The following is a 17,266-nucleotide window of genomic DNA, read 5'->3' as shown; positions in this document are numbered from 1 at the left end:
CTGACGTCATCCGGGACGAGGTTCAACAGGCCTTGGGTGTGACGCCGACACCCACGCAGCCTCTGCAGCCCCCAGCCATGATTTACGCCGCAGCTGTGCGCCGTCCTGCACCTCGACGACGGGACCCAAGCCCCTATCGCCCTCAGCCAGCTGCGTTGGAGCGCCGCCCACTCGCCCCAACCCGCCCATCCTACGAGCGACGCGCGCAGCCGAGGAAATGCGACGAGTGGAGAACTCCCGACCAGCGCCGCCCACTATGCTTCCACTGTGGCGAAGCCGGTCACGTCCTCCGGCACTGCCCATACAGGAGACTGGGCATCCGAGGGTTCTCTTACGACGCTCCACGACCCCGACTCGGCCAGCGACCAGCCGAAATCGAGGAGTTTTTGCGTCGAGAAGAATACTCATCGCCGAGCCGCCTATCACGTTCCCCGTCGCCATCGTCCCCGCGCTTTGTATCTCCTAGCCGAGGCTACGCCGTGCGTGGACGCTCCCCCAGCCCCCGAAGGTTAAACTAAATAAAGCAGCCTCTGGAGGTGAGGTTGCTTCTAAGCGCAATGACAAAGATCCTCCATCGACGAGTACTCAAGACCATGCCTCAACTACGACGACGACACCGACGACGACGACGACGCGGCCAGACTTGAAGCTTTTACCGCTGCCCAGTGAAGTAACGTCGCAGTACGCCCACCGCAGCCTCACTACTCGACGAAGCCGAGATCGGACACCGAAGACAACGTACAATACGAGAACGCGAACAAGTGACCTTGAAGTTACGGTCGACGGTCACGCGGTTAGTGCCTTGGTGGACACGGGAGCTGACTACTCTGTCATGAGTGGCCCACTCGCTGTCCGACTCAGGAAGGTAACAACAATCTGGGATGGCCCGCTGATCCGCACCGCAGGTGGCAACCTGATTACGCCGTCAGGACGCTGCACCGCGAGAGTTACTGTAAATGGGAGAACCTATGCGACAACCTTCCTGATCCTACAGCAATGCTCAAGAGACGTGATTTTGGGAATGGACTTCCTGAACGAACATCGGGCGATCATCGACCTTCGTTCTAAGTCGATCAAGCTTTCCACGGAAAAAGCCATACCTGTTGCGACGGGCGCGACTCATCACGTTGCCTTAAACGTCCTTGATGAAGCATTGAGCGTGCCGCCCCGATCAAGTGTTCTCGTCGGCATAGGTACTGGAGACATCGAAAATGCCGAAGGCGTTATCGAGGGGAACACCCAGTTACTCCTGGATCGAGGATTGGGCGTCGCGAGGGGAGTTGCCGAAATCCGAAATGGCCAAACCCAGGTGTTGCTAACCAACTTCACGGAAGAATATCGGCATCTAAACAAAGGTACGACGATCGCTTTCCTCGACGAGCTGGCAGACATCAGAGGCGTATTTGCCCTACCCGACCAACCCGCAGAACCATCTGACCAAGGCCATCAACCCACGTTCGACATCAACCTGGCATTACCCCGAAGCAGACAAGACCAAATACGCAGTCTTCTTCAAAGGTACACCGATTGCTTCTCATCAGCATCGAATGTGCGACGAACCCGGCTTGCCAAGCACCGCATTGTCACAGACGAACACGCACGACCACTGCGACAGAGCCCCTACCGCGTATCGCCGCTAGAACGCCAAGCTATCCGCAAGCAAGTTGAGGAAATGCTTCGTGACGACGTCATACAGCCATCGAGGAGCCCCTGGGCAGCACCGGTCGTTCTAGTGAAAAAGAAAGACGGCACCCTTCGCTTTTGCGTCGATTACCGCCGCCTGAACAACATTACGAAGAAGGATGTCTACCCCCTCCCCCGCATCGACGATACACTGGACCGGCTGTGCAACGCTAAGTACTTCTCATCGATGGACCTGAAGAGCGGCTACTGGCAAATTGAAGTCGACGAAAGAGATCGCGAGAAGATGGCGTTCATCACGCCAGACGGACTCTTCGAGTTCAAGGTGATGCCATTCGGCCTTTGCTCTGCCCCAGCGACGTTCCAGCGAGTAATGGATACGGTGCTCGCAGGCTTGAAGTGGCAGATTTGCCTAGTCTACGTAGATGACGTTGTTGTCTTCTCCTCAAGCTTTGAAGACCACCTCAGAAGGCTTCGGATAGTGCTGGAAACGATCAAGTCTTCAGGCCTGACACTGAAACCAGAGAAGTGCCACTTCGCCTACGAGGAGCTGCTGTTCCTTGGTCACGTCGTAAGCAAGGATGGAGTTCGCCCAGACCCCCAGAAGACGGCTGCGATCGCAGAGTTTCCACAGCCTAATGACAAGAAGGCTATACGCAGATTCCTTGGATTGTGCGCTTACTACCGACGATTCGTCAAGAACTTTTCGCGCATCGCTGAACCTTTGGCTCAACTTACGAAGGCTGACGTGCCTTTTAAATTGGAAAGGCCACAAGAGGAAGCTTTCAACGAGCTGAAGCGCCGCTTACAGTCCCCTCCTGTGCTCGGGCACTTTGATGAAAACGCCGAAACCGAAGTTCATACCGATGCAAGCGGGGTGGGCTTAGGAGCGGTCCTCGTTCAGAAAAATGGCAGACATGAGAAAGTTATCGCGTACGCTAGCCGTTCACTGTCGAGAGCCGAAGCCAACTATTCGACGACAGAGAAAGAATGTCTCGCCATTATTTGGGCCACGTCCAAATTTCGCCCCTACCTATACGGACGACCATTCAAGGTTGTGAGCGATCACCATGCTCTGTGCTGGCTGGCCAATTTGAAAGATCCCTCCGGCCGCCTTGCTCGTTGGAGCCTGCGTCTTCAAGAATTCGACATAACTGTAGTCTACAAATCTGGCCGCAAGCATTCCGATGCAGACTGTTTGTCACGAGCTCCTGTCGACGCAGCACCCGAAGAGGAAGACGACGACGCTTTCTTAGGACCGGTAAGCGCCAGCAGTTTCGCGCAGCAGCAGCACTCGGATCCTGACTTGGAAAGCCTAGTTGATTATCTGAAAGGCAAGACCGCATCGCCTCCCCGAGGGTTCAAGCGGCAACTATCGTCCTTCGTCCTTCACAATAATGTCCTCCTGAAGAAGAACTTCGCGCCGAACAGGACAGTGCATCTTCTTGTCGTGCCCAAAAATCTCAGGCAAGAAATTATGCAGGCATGCCATGATGAGCCGACTGCAGGACATCTCGGGATTGCTCGCACGTTGCACCGCATCCAGAAGAAGTACTATTGGCCACGGCTAGCTACCGACGTTTCCCATTACGTGAAAACGTGCCGTGAGTGTCAGCGACGCAAAACGCCTCCGACTAGACCAGCCGGACTCCTGAACCCCATACCACCGCCAACTAAGCCCTTTCAGCAAATAGGGATGGACCTCCTCGGCCCCTTTCCGACCTCTTCATTAGGAAACAAGTGGATCATCGTGGCCACCGACTACATGACCCGCTACGCAGAAGCAAAAGCGTTGCCTAGTGGTACCGCAACAGAAGTCGCAAAATTTTTTGTCCAACAAATTCTCCTGCGACACGGCGCCCCGGAAGTGCTCATCACAGACAGAGGAACGGCGTTTACAGCGGAGCTGACGCAAGCCATTTTAAACTACAGCCAGACAAGCCATCGGAGGACCACTGCCTATCATCCACAAACCAACGGACTCACAGAGCGTCTGAACAAGACCATCGCAGACATGCTCTCCATGTACATCGACGCCGAACACAAGACGTGGGACTCCATTCTGCCCTACGTGATCTTCGCTTATAATACTGCCGTCCAGGAGACAACCAGGTTTACCCCATTCCAGCTGGTATACGGCAGGAAGCCCACGGCAACCCTCGACGCAATGCTCCCGCACGTTTCCGACGAAGACAACCTCGACGTCGCCGCCTACCTTCATCGCGCCGAGGAAGCCCGAAGACTTGCGCGGCTTCGCATTCAAGACCAGCAGCACACCGACGCCCGACGCTACAATCTGCGCCGACGAGACACGCATTACAAGCCAGGTGATCGTGTTTGGATATGGACGCCAGTTCGCCGCCGTGGATTGAGTGAAAAGTTGCTGCGACGCTACTTTGGCCCGTACAAGGTTCTCCGTCGCATCGGCGACCTCGACTACGAAGTCATCCCCGACGGCACGACAGCATCTCAGCGACGCCGCACACGCCCGGATGTCGTACATGTCGTACGCCTGAAGCCATATTATGAACGCTAAAGGACTGGAAGTTTTCATTGTCCGTGTTTATTTTCATTTTAAAGCATCGAGACGATGCTTCTTTGGAAGGGGGGTAATGCCACGTATCATTGCAGTGTTTGTTCGTTCACGCTCAAGGCAGCAGGAAAGGGTCGTTATCACTTTTGTTCGTGGCGCGAGAAGCGACCAGACTAATCTCGATTGTGCGCAGCCTTGAAAGGCTGCATCTAGGTTTTTCCAGATTACCGTAGATGATCTTGACCTGTTATCTGGAAGTTTCCTTGCCGGCTTTAAATTGAGCGATGCCGCGAGCGGCGGACATTCGTAGTTCGACGATTGACGAGCACGCTTGTTGCTTACGCCGCCACCGAGTGAGTCAGTTCTTTTGCGGGCGCAAGTCAGCCCAAATAAAGAGCTTCGTTTGCAAGTATTTCTGGTGTCTTCCTGACCGCTGGACTGCCGTCACTACAACGTGACAATATTAATAACGTGTCTTTAGAGTCTGTAACGTCATATAAATACCTTGGCGTTCATATCACTTCTAACCTAAGCTGGTCTCTTCATATTGAGCACATAATCAACAACGCTAATCGCATGCTAGGTTACTACGTCGCCATTTTTTGAACGTTCCTTCTTCTGTGAAACTTTTGTTATATAAAACACTAATTCGTTCCAAACTGGAGTATGCATCATCAGTCTGGGACCCTCCTTATGACAGTCATATTACTGCTCTTGAGATGGTTCAGAATAACTCTGCTCGTTTCATCCTCACTAATTCCAATCCCACTGCAAGCATAACTACTATGAAGTCTAGCCTTTCTCTCCCATCGCTGTCACTTCGACGAAAAGTGTCTCGTATCGCTTTATTTCAGAAGTTGTACCATCATCCTTTACTGCGTGATCGCCTTATTCCACAGCCATTTTATGTATCCCATCGTACTGACCATACTCATAAAGTCGGTTTCGTTTCTTCTAATGCCAAATATTTTTCCCAGTCATTTTTGCTGCGTACCTCGCGTGACTGGAATCACCTTCCCATAGGTATTGCCGACATCAATAATTATGACATGTTCCGCGAAGCTATAGCTAGCATTTTATACTCAGGAGTTATTTCAATTTGTCTATTTGCTGTATTTTCTAACCTTTTCTTGTGTTTTGCCACTCACCCTCTGTAATGCCGCTGGCTCTGAGGGGTGCAATAAATGAAACAATGAAATGAACTGATGACGCGGCATTCACCCTATCCCCACTTCGGTATCCGTGATGGTGTCGAAATCATAGAAATCGTCGTACAGAGTTCTGGCTGGTGTCATAGCATTTCCCTTTGCATATAGCTTACATGTGTGAGAAGTTGGTGGTGGTAGTGAAAACGTATAAATAAAAAAAAATGTCCACATCGAGCTCATATCTAAGTGACGCTAGCTGAGTGTCGCAAGACGGATTTTGCGGAAGCACTACGGCGCACGCGTGTAAATGAAGCTATTACACCACACACGTCTAAGCTGTGCTAGTTCCAAGAAAATTTCCGATCCTTATGTAAAGTGTGCGGTCGGGTCGTTTGAAAGCATACCAGTCCGTGATATCCGGAGGCAGTTCAAAAATGTTATACTCAAGTTTGTTTCCCTTCAGTGCAGTTTTTTCTCGCTAACTGCGGAACAGGCCGTTTTATAATGAAATTTTATTGCAGTTCGGTCGTTTTCAATTTTCGTGACGCTGCCGTGGTGTCAATAAGGTGTAAATGGCCTCTGCTCAAATTCCGCAAGCGTTATCACAATGTTATCTCTCACATCAGGTGGATACCGTCACCGTTACCGTGGATACCGTTATCTCTCACATCGGGTGTATACCATCAGATGGAGAAAGCAATAAAGAAGACCGTAATTCCTACAGTGTTAAGTGTGGACCACCTTTTCGAGCTCGAAGTTATAAGCGATATTCGCCATTCCTGGCCGAAGCCTTCACACCAGGTTGATGTTCGGTTTCGCAAAAAAAAAATGCCTAGTTACAGAAATGCCACATGCGATCCCTATCTTTTAACGTAGCTAAGATGCCAGACAAAAATGAGTGCCCACACTAATGCCTCTGCGAATGTCCGATTCCACGCAGTATGAAGAGAGTTGTCCAGGTGCTATCTCTCTGCATTTTTATCTTGCTTTTTATCCTTGAACCCTACGGCTAAGTCATCAGTAGGCATGTTGCGAAGACTCGTTGAATAAAAAGATCCTAGATTACAAAACTGTTCTCTTCTTCTTTTCAGTTATATACACATCCCTGCCTTTACACATGTATAAAGAATGGTCGTGTTGTCCTCGGCGCCTACCCAAATGGAACACAGTGCTGGGTGAGTTTATTTCGAAATGCTTCCTGCATGTTCAGAGGTGATCAGTCATTATTTTTGGTGGTCGGTCGAGATTTTTTCTAAAGAGGGCATTGTCACGGGTGCAAATCAATATCGCAGAACTGTGTCAGAGATGATGTGAGAAATGCAATGCACCCATTTAACTGCAGCGTAAAAGAGCAGCGATTCCTGATTTTTTTTTTCTTTGTGCGGAATGTTTGTCAGCTGCGAGTGACCCATACCGCAGGATTCAGGGTGGCAAACGTTGATCCGCAACCGGACCAATGAAGACGATCTGATTGAGCGTTTAGCAGAATTGCAGAGTGCGCGGAACACCCTACATAGGATGCTTACACAAGCTCTGCATCTCAAGTGACATGCGGTGTACAACACCCCAGAAGACTGCTCATTCTGAACCACAGACAGCTCCTGTGCCGAAACACAACCTTATCACATCTTCAGCTCGGATCGCTACCTGAGGCTGTCATTAAATAGAGTGAATAGAATCAGTTCCACCAAAAAGGAAACCATACAGTGGCAACGCTATCCACCTATATTCAATGGAGTGTCATTGGGTATGGTAGGGGCAGGAGGGAGCAGTTTCGCATAGCCACGTTCCACAGACACGACGGCCATAAGAATAGGAGGTATGCGTTCTTCGCTGTACTGCTCCGAGGCCAGCCTGGATAGAAAAAAGTGTTTTGTTGACCTGGGACTCACGAAAGAGAGTTACTTAAAACGTCAACTAACACAGTCTGCAAATAGGGAGCCGAACCACTACCTAACTAGTGCATCCAACGCAAAAGTGTGAACATATTAGCTGATGAATGATACAGTAGCTTCACGGGCTGACGTTTACATTACTGCAAAGAAAGTTAACTGCTTATGCGAATCTACAAGGTACAATTTCTTCCCTGGCCTAAGACAAACCTAAGACCGTTTTCGAGGTCACCTCCGAGACGGCCACGAATGAAGAATCGTGTGCTCTGAGGCACGTTAATATGGCTGAGTTGCTTGAATTTTGAGTGAAAAATTAATACAACTTACGTGAGATTACACGCCAGGTTGTCTACGAAGAATTGCTGTCGCCAGCCCATCCTCAGGCAGCGTATTTCAGGGATAGCGATAATGAGTATTAATATAGACGATTAGATCAACCCTATTCCATTGAAAAACTATAGCCTAAACGAAACACGCCAGCACCACAAGGGCCGCGGCACTCTGCCCCTGGTAAAGTGACAATCTGGCCACGGTGCCTTACGTACAGGACGTCACAAGCGCCACTGAACTTCAAAAATATGCCACCTCTAAGGCTCCTGAAAACTGTCCACTCTGTTCCCATTGTTAGCCCGTTGTGCTTTCTGCCTGCTGTAAGTTATGTGGTCGAGTCGGTCACCTTTTTCCTAACTGTCGTTACAGCCAAATGGAACTTAATTTATATTCTGCTCACGACCGCGTTGCGGCCATTAGCCGCTTTAGTTTGGCGTCTACGTGCGTCGATAGCACTATTTCAGAAGAGCCGGTTCGCCGCGAGAATGCTCACAAACGCCTACACCAAACTGGTGTGCATCGTGCTGCTCTGGGAAACCTGACGTCAAAGATACTGGCCGTGAACTTTCCACTGTGGAAATTGCTGCTATTAGCCTCCTGCCTTAGTCGGTAACGCTCGTCCAGGATCCTGCGTGGCAAGCTGATTAAAAATAGGGAACGCCATGCAAGACTGAAAGTTTGGCGAGAACTGAGCGTCGAACCGCGTTCAAGGATCGTGGTCTCTTGGTCTCGAGGGCGGCAAAAGTTTCGAAGGTATCATTGAAATGAACGCATAGTGAATTCTGGTTACAGGTAACTGCTTCGGAAAAAATATCGCCGAACTTCCTAGTGAACAAACCAAGGTTTTATTCATGAACTTCACCCGTAAACACTGAAGCATCTGGAAAGGCACGGAAATTGTCTCCTTCGCCTAAATTACCGAGCTGAGCTCTTTTTGTTAGGGGATAGTTATTAATAAAACAGCAATGGAAGGAAAAGATGTTGCTAGACGCGGCATCCGCCATCGAATCCTGAAGCACCTGAGCAACAACTAGCGAGCATGAAAGGGCCGGGAGAGACAAAGAAAGCGGGCAGCGAGAGTAAGAAAAGATAGGAGTAGGGGCGGGGGGGATATACAATGTGCAAATGTAAAAATATGGAAATAATGAACAGAGTTGCAAAATTGCCTTTTCGGGCCGTCGCCAATGGCCCCACTGATAAAATCGCCAGAGCCAGCCTTCCGCAATAACTTCACCCCAATCATCACTTTTAAAACTGTCACATATTCACGATGAAAGCACAGGCCCACACACGAATGCGAAAGCATGGCGTTGAACATGAATACTATATTGGCTGTGCTTCTCCTCAAAGGCTGACCGAACTGCTCGCCGGTAATAGCAGCAAATGTGCTCGTGGGCATCGACGATTAGCAAGAGTTGTCGCTGTCCTCTACGTTCGATCACGCCAAGCTTCCACGATAAGGCGCCTAAAGCCCAAATGACAGTGCAGGACATCGCAGAAGCAGTTGACTGTATCTTGCGACATGCCAGAAATATTTCCTCACCTCATGCGTGGCACTTTAAAACTGTGAAACGGCGTCTTACAGCGCAGAGCCTAAGCGAAGATTACAAGGTTCTGCGGTAATACATTTGTCATACTGAATGCAGTCATCATTGAGAAAGCTGTGTATAAATCAGAAATTTCTTAGGTTAACCTAAAAAAATATTCTTTCACACTCTCAAAATCACTAATCATATGTAAGCACAATAGGACCATTACACGCAATGTCATGACACCAACGTCCTACTTTCTGTTTTGGAATTCATCTGTCTTTTTAATCGCTTGCGAAGCACAATGCAGGCAAATTGCCTCTGGGTGACCTCCCAATGGCTGCAGGAACTGAAAGTTTGTGATCAGAGGCTGTTCAATATTTTCGATACACTCGCCTCTTCACCACTCACATAACTATTTCCCAAGATTTCTTGTAGAACTTAATCTAATTCAGTGCTTTTCTATTTGTCCTCTAAGGTCCCGCCACGTGGAAACAAGCCGGGTGGTTTTGGACGCTGTTATGGAGGAACGTGCGTCATCCGTATAAGTGAGTTCAGTTGCTGCGATCTTTCAACCACTTCGTCTATCTAGTGCGTCAAGGTGAACCTAACGATGTCGTGCCGTACATGTGCCTTCACGTCAAACGGTGGTGCAATACTGGGCTGCTTCTAGATAAGATAGTAATCTAGAAAAAAGGGCTGCTCAAAGGGTCGCCCAAGGTTACTTTCGATCAGGGGCCGTAAACACCAAGAGACATGAGGCTAAGGTAGTATGCGCCCGCAGAATATAACAGCTGTGGTAATAAGGGATAACTGAGCCCGGAACTAGGTCGAGTTATTGCCGGAGAGGACGCCGGGTGCAATTGTACTGCTCTAATTCTTTAGACAAAGCGGCAGAAATTGTGCCTAAGGAGGCAAAATCAGAAAGCACGAAAGGCTACCGCCACCAAGGAAGTAAAAGTAGCGGCCAAACGCTGTAATGCTGATTCCTGTCGTTATTACTTCAATACGAAGCAATCGTCACCGCCCAGAAAACTCTAATGAAAGTCAAAAGTGTTAATCAATCAGTGTTGCATCCGGGCAAGCACCCTAGACCTTTTGGGATGGTATTTTTCTGCACGAAATGCGAGGTATGGACTGGCAGGCCACTTTCTTTTCTTTGATCGATCGAGAGAGGGAGAAGCGCGGGAGGTGCATGAACGGCCGCTGCGACTGAGGGAGGCACGTAAGACGAATTTTGGCGAAGAGATAGAGGAAGTGCCTCACGCTCACAGGTGGTTACCATTGGCGAATGGAACGCATTGGTCGTCATCTACTCGCCAAATTCTAGCTTTTCTCACTGCTTAGCTTCCCATGAAGTCGTCCCCTGTCTCTTTTCTGCCATATGCAGACTGCACTCCGGACAAGATCGCAACCTCGGTAATGCAAGAAAACGGTCGTTAAGATAGAATCGACGATGGATGTAAAAAAAATGACATGATCGGACACGAAATGCGCAGTGTTCGACAAGCTTCGACAATTATTCGATTCTCAATCGTTATATCTGCCTTTAGTAGTGGTTAAGCAAACAAGGGAAGGGGTATGAGGGGCTCGTTATAAATATGAAAGAAGCCAACAGCCACAGAAGCCAAGGGGCACAGGGAATTTTTAATTTATTCACTTATTTTCTGGTGTTGATCAATTTAGAGTATTACTGAATATGTTATCGCTTAAAGCTAATTGATTAGAAAAGCAGAAGAAAAAACCGCTGCCGCCGGTGGGATCCGAACCCACGACCTCCGAATTATGCGTCCGGTGCTCTACCTCTGAGCTACGGCGACGGCTGTCAAATCTTCTCCTTACGGGGGTATTTATGTTTACAAGTAATCTAACCTTGAGAGTGTTCATCACCGCCACCCACGTTCATAAGCGGCGGACGTAGAACGTCCTGAGTTGCCGCAGGTGTGATGTGAACGTCATCGAACGGAGAGGGTGGAAGCTGCGTGAGAACACTCTTATGCTTCCTATGGCGTCAAGGCTGCCAGAACCGAGGCCCTCGCTAAGCAATTAAGCAAACAAGGGAAGGGGTATGAGGGGCTCGTTATAAATATGAAAGAAGCCAACAGCCACAGAAACCAAGGGGCATAGGGAATTTTTAATTTATTCACTTATTTTGTGGTGTTGATCAATTTAGAGTATTACTGAATATGTCATCGCTTAAAGCTAATTGATTATAAAAGCAGACGAAAAAACAACCACTGCCGCCGGTGGGATCCGAACCCACGACCTCCGAATTACGCGTCCGGTGCTCTACCTCTGAGCTACGGCGACGGCTGTCAAATCTCCTAACGGGGGTATTTATGTTTACAAGTAACCTAACCTTGAGAGTGTTCATCACCGCCACCCACGTTCATAAGCGGCGGACGTAGAACGTCCTGAGCTGCCGCAGGTGTGACGTAGAACGTCATCGAACGGAGAGGGTGGAAGCTGCGTGAGAACCCTCTTATGCTTCCTATGGCGTCAAGGCAAAATTTTATTTGAGTTCACAAATACGTTCGTGTGATTTTTTTAGAGCGAATGAACGAATGGTCATTTGCTGGGGAGCGATCTGTGACTACGGTCCGGCTACCTTCCCGAGCTAACCAGCAACCCATCTTTTGCCCAGATTGCCCTGCTGTACGCTACGCATCTTGTGCATCGTCAACTCAGTTCGTGACTGCTGACACGCGCGCAACGAAGGCACGTGCATTCGGACTGCTAGCGTCAGCACACGCAAGTCTACCGCTGCCACGGAGCGCCACCGCAAGCCCTGTCTGCCTGCTATATAACCTGGCTACCATCGACGCCGCGGGTCATTTGCTGGGGAGCGATCTGTGACTACGGTCCGGCTACCTTCCCGAGCTAACCAGCAACCCATCTTTTGCCCAGATTGCCCTGCTGTACGCTACGCATCTTGTGCATCGTCAACTCAGTTCGTGACTGCTGACACGCGCGCAACGAAGGCACGTGCATTCGGACTGCTAGCGTCAGCACACGCAAGTCTACCGCTGCCACGGAGCGCCACTGCAAGCCCTGTCTGCCTGCTATATAACCTGGCTACCATCGACGCCGCGGGTCATTTGCTGGGGAGCGATCTGTGACTACGGTCCGGCTACCTTCCCGAGCTAACCAGCAACCCATCTTTTGCCCAGATTGCCCTGCTGTACGCTACGCATCTTGTGCATCGTCAACTCAGTTCGTGACTGCTGACACGCGCGCAACGAAGGCACGTGCATTCGGACTGCTAGCGTCAGCACACGCAAGTCTTCCGCTGCCACGGAGCGCCACCGCAAGCCCTGTCTGCCTGCTATATAACCTGGCTACCATCGACGCCGCGGGTCATTTGCTGGGGAGCGATCTGTGACTACGGTCCGGCTACCTTCCCGAGCTAACCAGCAACCCATCTTTTGCCCAGGTAAAAGGCACATCTTTGTACCTATTTTTCACCATATACGGATTTTGGGCCGCTAGTCTCAGATCGCTCCTTGGGTTATGGCTCCCACTGTTGCTGTTGTCGCTAAGGAACTCGAGGAATTTAAATTGTCCTTCGAAGCAAAACTGCGAAATCTCACTGATGTACTTGACACTGTGAAAAGTTCCGTCGCCTTGCGCAGTGATGATACTGTAAAGGAGCTTCAAAATGAGGTTGAAGAGCTGAAAAAATCTCTTGAGTTCATGAGCAACGAGTTTGAAACCATAAAGAATCGGAACGCCAGTCTTACTGCAGATAACAAGAAACTACACGAGAGCAATGAGGCCCTAGTGCGCAGGGTTGCCCACCTGGAACAATATTCGCGTCTGAACAATCTAGAAATTAGAGGTGTCCCTGTGACTCAGGGCGAAGATTGCAACAAGATCGTTGAGGCTCTCGGCAGCGAGATTGACTGCCCCGTAAATTCAGAAGATCTGGATACCGTGCACAGGGTTCCAACACGAAACAAGAATGAAAAAAACATAATTGTTCGTTTCCTCTCGCGAAACAAGAAGGCGGAATTCCTGGCAAAAGCTAGGAAAACACATCCTACAACGACATGCCTGGGTTTCCCTCAAACGCAGGAGGCTCCTGTTTATGTCAATGAGCATCTTTCACCTGACAACAAGGACCTTTTTTCGAAGGCTCACAAGCTTAAGAAAGATAACAAATGGGCCTTCTTGTGGACATCGAACTGTGTTATTCTAGCTAGGAAGGAGCAGAACAGCACAGTCTTTCGGATAAATAATGTAGACGACCTTGAAATTTTCCGTGAATAGACATACGGGTGCTGACGTTCTACATCTTTCTAACCGCCATCATGGCATCATATTCCCCAGAATATGCTCGTTCGATCTTATCCGAAGCTAAAGGTCTGTCTGCCATCCACTTCAATGCTCGTAGCCTACGGAAGAATTACGATAACATAACCGCTTTGCTTACTTCCCTTCAGCATCAATTTTCCATCACCTCATTTTCTGAAACTTGGCTATCATCCCTTGATAAAGATTTGTATGCTTTTCCTGGCTATTCATGCGAATACGCACACCGTGTTGATAACCCCTATGGTGGTTCGGCTATCTACATTTCAAAGCACATTGCTTACAAAAGACGTCTTGATTTGTGTTTGAATGTGAGTAAATGCGAATCGGTTTGGATAGAAATTGATTGCCGATCTACTGATGGCACAGAGAAGGTCATATGCGGCGCTATTTATAGGTCTCCTTCAAATGATGCGTCTGAATTTTGCCGGGCTTTTGAACTAGCACTCCATAAACTATCACTCGAAAATAAAAACGTCTTCATTATGGGAGATTTTAATATCAATATGCTTGACATGACTAATCCCATCTGTGTCGACTATACGACCTGTTTCTACAGCTATGGTTATGCAAATTTAATTAGCATGCCTACGCGTTGTACTGACCATGGCTCGCATTCATTACTTGATCATATTCTTTCGAATTTTCCCACTGTTCCTCCGGTTGGCGTGATAGAATGTGATGTCACTGATCATTTTCCGGTATTTCTTTGCGCACTATCATCTCGCTGTAGTAACAACATGTCCACGAGGAAGTCAGTTTTTGATAGCGGAAAATATTTTGAAGCCATATCTAATACTGATCTTTCATACATTTTGGATCTCTCGAACCCAGAAGTGGCTGTACTTGAGCTGTCGAAAATAATTTCATCGGCAATCAATAAATGCACATCGCTCCAATCATCCACGAGAAAATACGTTACCCCCATTTCCCCATGGATAACTACTGCTCTGTTAAACTCTCTGAAGAAAAAAGAAAACATGTATAAAAAAACTAAACACCAGCCGTTCAATCTGCGTCTTAAATTGAGATATAAAAGGTATTCCAGTGTACTAACGTCGCTTCTAAAGAAAGCTAAACGATGTTATTATGAAAACCAGTTTTCCACACATACTAACAATTCTAAACGAAAATGGCAGCTGCTTGACGAATTTCTGAATATTCGTAAGTCACCTAGTGTTGTTAAATCTATTTTCCACGATGGTGTTACTTTATCTGATCCCGAGGAAATGGCGAATACATTTAGCAATTATTTTTTCAATTCACCTAATTATCCTATCTCTTCGTTATGCACACCTTCTCTTGAGCGCTGCCCTCACTCCTTTTTTCTTACCCCCACGTGTCCAGACGAAGTTCTATCTGTAATTGCTAATTTAAAGACGACCGGCCCCGGCGTTGACAATATCCATGGAAAGCATGTGAAAAGTATCCGGTCATTGCTTGCTCCAGTCCTTAGCCACATCTGCAATCTCGTTTTTAAATCTGGCAGTTATCCCAAGCAGCTCAAGATAGCGAAAATAATACCGGTCTTCAAAAAAGGCGATCCAGCTTTGCCAAATAATTATCGTCCGATTGCAATTCTTCCTTTTTTTGACAAAATTTTAGAAAAACTAATTGAAGTAAGGTTGTCTAGTTATATTGAAAAATTTAACATATTGACACATAGTCAACACGGCTTTCGGCGCGGACTATCTACAGATACTGCAATAGCGTCTCTCATAAATTACGTTAGGCTAACAATTGATAAAGGAATGTTCTCAGGAGCAGTTTACATAGATTTTAGCAAAGCATTTGATTCCATTGATCACTCCATCTTGTTTCACAAATTGGAATCTTATGGTATCACTGGACCTCCCCTAATGCTCTTGAAGAGCTTTCTCTGTGACCGACAGCACATAGTCTCTATTAATGACCATACATCTAACATAGCTTTAATTAACAAGGGTGTTCCACAGGGCTCAATTCTTGGCCCTGTATTGTTTTACTCTACATTAATGATTTACCATCCTGTTTAAAGAATTGCAATAGTATACTATACGCAGATGACTCTACCATGCTATCATCGCACCAGGACATTAATCAGCTGATTCTTAACCTACAGAATGATCTTAATTCTCTTGAGCGTTGGTGCCACATTAACCGCCTGTCCGTCAACGTCACTAAAACTTGTTTTCAGATTTTCCATCCCCCTCAGAAGTCATTGCCCATCACACCACTTCTATACCTCAATTCTGCTGCTATTTCACCGCAAGATCGAGTTTCTTTTCTTGGTGTTATCATTGACCCTCACTTAAAATTCCATCATCATGTAGCTGAAACGTGCAAGAAAATTTCTTATGGATTACGCGCACTAATTAAAGCCCGAAGCTATTTTCCAGTCCAAACTTTATTATCTCTTTACTACGCATTCATCCACAGCCACTTAAACTACGGTATCTCATCTTGGGGTAATGCCTATCATATTCATCTCTGGCCTTTAATAAAACTGCAAAAGCAAGCCATGCGCATCATAACCAATACCCATCGAATGTCACCCTCCCGCGTTTTGTTCATAGATTTAAACGTTCTACCTATCTCGGCCCTTTATTTTTACAACCTTGGTATCCTATTCTTTAAGATTCTTCATCATTATCTCCCACTAAGCATATTTTCTCCCGGCACGATCATGAGCAACACCGTCACTCGTTTTGCGCTGCGTAATAACTTTTTACTACCTAAGGTCAGAACTAACTACGGGAAACAATGCCTTCATTTTTCATCCGTATCATTTTGGAATTCTTTGAACATAGACATCAAACAAACTAATACGCTTTCTTTATTCAAGGTCAAACTAAAGCTTTTCCTTCTTAATTTGTGATTTTTTTGTTATGTTATTGATTCTATGTATCGCGGCATCTGTGAGTGTTTTATTTTACATTATCGTGCATTACATTGTTTGTATTTAAATATTACACTATGTGCCTATATTTATTCTGTTTCGTCGCTAATTAATGTGTTGTGTATTTTATATTATGTTGCTTATTGAAATTTATTTTCATGGGAGGTCCCGCCCGCGGTCTTGTACCATGGGACCTCTCGCTGTATAGAATTGTAAATTTTATTGTATTACTCAATAAACTTTCAACTTTCAACTTTCAACTCTGGAGGTTACAAAAAAGAAATTTCTGAGCTTCCTCCACAGGAGTGTACGATGTTGATGTCGATGCATCCAGCGAGTTTGAAATATCAAAGACTGATCTGCTTCACTATTTCACTTATTTAGCAACGGATGGAAGAAAAATGTCTTTCTTTGCAGCTTTTATATGCCTTGCGCATACATAACCTTAACTTGTTGCAACTAATGCAAGATTATGAATAAATAATTTGCGGTTCACAATTTATTCTTTCTCAATGCGCAGGACCAAAGCCAGATTGCTCCAAGTTTGCAGGCGTAAGTTATTATTAAAGCTTTATCCTTTTGGCGCCTAAGTTATATAAGCATTATTTTAGTATTTTGATGTGTCGTGAAAGCTAGGCATAGATGATACTATAGATTTAGTGAACTAGACAGCGCTAAGTGAAATTTTTATCTCCTGTGTTGCTTCTTGCCTTCCTGTAGGCGGACAAAACAACGCAGCATCATTTACATGGTACCTAACGCTTATTTTCTGTATCCTTACGCACGCGTTTGCTGAGATTCTCTTTTTATTCCACATAAATTTTAAGCGAGTCCCTGTATCTTGTCCTCCGGCTATAGCCGCGGCCAGGCATAGTGGAAACGTGACAATTTTGGTGAATTTCGGTTTAGCGCCCCTTTCTTTGAGGTACCCGCTCCGGACAATAATTGGTTAGCCGTCATGCCTACTGAGCCTGAACACCCCGGTTAAATCCGGCCGCAGCAGC

The 17,266-nt window shown here is 47.2% G+C and overlaps 1 non-coding gene across 1 annotated transcript; it reads right to left on the bottom strand.

Annotated features, from left to right (window-relative positions):
- Positions 1-10,821: 10,821 nt before the first annotated feature.
- TRNAM-CAU (transfer RNA methionine (anticodon CAU)) lies at positions 10,822-10,893 on the bottom strand. The gene has a single exon. It is a non-coding gene; the product is annotated as a tRNA-Met (tRNA).
- Between the last annotated feature and the right edge of the window lie 6,373 nt (positions 10,894-17,266).

The sequence above is a fragment of the Amblyomma mixtum genome, chromosome 10 (genome assembly GCF_055824585.1).
Source record: "Amblyomma mixtum isolate Tamu chromosome 10, ASM5582458v1, whole genome shotgun sequence".
NCBI lineage: Eukaryota > Metazoa > Arthropoda > Arachnida > Ixodida > Ixodidae > Amblyomma > Amblyomma mixtum.
Note: the sequence above shows the minus strand (reverse complement) of the source record. Positions and strands in the feature narration are given on the sequence as shown.